Source organism: Lucilia cuprina, chromosome 2 (assembly GCF_022045245.1).
Source record: "Lucilia cuprina isolate Lc7/37 chromosome 2, ASM2204524v1, whole genome shotgun sequence".
Classification (NCBI taxonomy): Eukaryota; Metazoa; Arthropoda; class Insecta; order Diptera; family Calliphoridae; genus Lucilia; species Lucilia cuprina.
This window is the reverse complement of record NC_060950.1, coordinates 19,209,907-19,210,229: the sequence shown is the minus strand read 5'-3', so window position 1 is coordinate 19,210,229 and position 323 is coordinate 19,209,907.

Here is a 323-nt window from a genome sequence, read left to right as displayed (position 1 = left end):
TTTTTTTCTTTACACTTTGTAATGAGTGAGTTAATACGGTGATATGGTTAGTTCGTGTGTTCAGCAGTAGTGGGTAGAAATTATTTGTGACCATATACTATATAAATATTATTACTGCGATTGGAAACCTTTAGTTTATATTGTTGCACGTACGTTCTTCTAAAATGTATACGTAAATATCACCAAACCGTATATGCATATAAGCTTTTACTGCGAGTACACTTTGAAAATTACGCAAGAAATATTTGAATAAAAAGTATTTAAATAAAATTATGAATATGGTAAAAAAAAATAATTCCAATTTTAAAATCGCAATTTACAAA